A 1,704-nucleotide genomic window follows, 5' to 3' on the forward strand; every position below is an offset into this window, starting at 1 on the left:
TTGGTAGACCAGGCTGGCCTTGAACTCAGAAATCCGCCTGCCTCTGCCTCCCGAGTGCTGGGATTAAAGGCCTGCGCCACCAGGCCCGGCAGGAATTACTTTCTTAAATCACAAATTATAATGCTATGGCTGAAAGATATGAGCGACATGAGAAAGTAAGAACGGGCTCACAGTACGTGAGGTGATGAAAGAACAAATGTACTTTACGACTGAAGAAATTTAAGGAGGGGAAATCACGGTGAGAGATAAGCAGGGCTAGAGGAAGCTGAGCGCTCTCACTATTAAACACATCACCATACAGAAGACAAGAGCACCCATAGAGGAGAATAAAAAAATGATGTGCTCAGAAATAATGTTCACAAAATCCTCAAATTTGATGACATTAATCTAATACACTAGAAGTTCCATGAACTTCAAGGAAGGCAAAGAAAATTAGGAATCTGTCATGGTTTGAATATGTTTGGCCCAGGGAGAGACACTACTAGGAGGTGTGGCCCTGTTGGAGTAGGTACGTCACTGTCAGTTGGGCTTTAAGATTCTTATCCTAGCTGCCTGGAAGTCAGTCTTCTGCGAGCAGCCTTCAGATAAAGATGTTGAACTCTCAGCTCCTCCTGCACCATGCCTGCCTGGATGCTGCCATGCTCCTGCCTTGATGATAATGGACTGAACCTCTGAACCTGTAAGCCAGTCCCAATGAAATGTTGTTCTTTATAATAGTTGCCTTGGCCATGGTGACTGTTCACAGCAGTAAAACCTAACTAAGACAGAATCCATACTCCGTTGATAAGTTGAACTATTAAATGCCAAAGAAGAAAACTTTGCGGTCCAGAAGAAAAGTTGAATCTTTAGGTGGACTGAATCCCCAAATCGCTGTCCATTTATTTTCTCCAGAAGCAACGCTGGCAAGAAGGATAGTGAGTCAGAATGCTGAAGGAGAAACACTGCACATCAGTGATCACATCCAGAAGAGGAGTAGTTCAAAACAATGGGGAAGCAGGCAGTGCACATAGGAGTCTGAGGTCAGGGAAGTGTCTGTAACATGCTACAGTCATGGGAACTCATTCATTGGAGCCACTGAATGCACTGTGCCAACACTCCAACATAAAAGAGATCTTTGGATAATAATGATCTGCAAGTGCCAATTCTCCAACTGTGACAATTACAGTACCAGGATGGCAGATATAGCCTGTAGCACCATGATGGAGGATGTAGCCTGTAACATGATGGCAGATACAGCCTATAGCACCATGATGGATATAGCCTGTAGCACCATGATGGAGGATATAGCCTGTGGCGCCATGATGGAGGATATAACCAGTAGCACCATGATGGAGTATATAACCAGTAGCACCATGATGGAGGATATAGTCTGTGGCACCATGATGAAGGATATAGCCTGGACACCATGATGAAGGATATGGCCTGGGCACCATGATGAAGAATATAGCCTGTAGCTCTATGATGGCAGATGTAGACTGTAGCACTATGATGGAGGATATAGCCTGGGTACCTTGATGAAGGATATAGCCTGGGCACCATGATGAAGGATATAACCTGTAGCAACATGATGGTGCCTCGTGTGGGAGGCTGTGAATATGTGGGGGGACAAGGGGTTCGCAGGAACTCTCTTTGGGTGATTTCCTCTTTACTTTGCTTCTGAAAATGTAAAACCAAAACAGAACAACAACAAGAACAACAAAATCC

Source organism: Mus pahari, chromosome 5 (assembly GCF_900095145.1).
Source record: "Mus pahari chromosome 5, PAHARI_EIJ_v1.1, whole genome shotgun sequence".
Taxonomy (NCBI): Eukaryota; Metazoa; Chordata; class Mammalia; order Rodentia; family Muridae; genus Mus; species Mus pahari.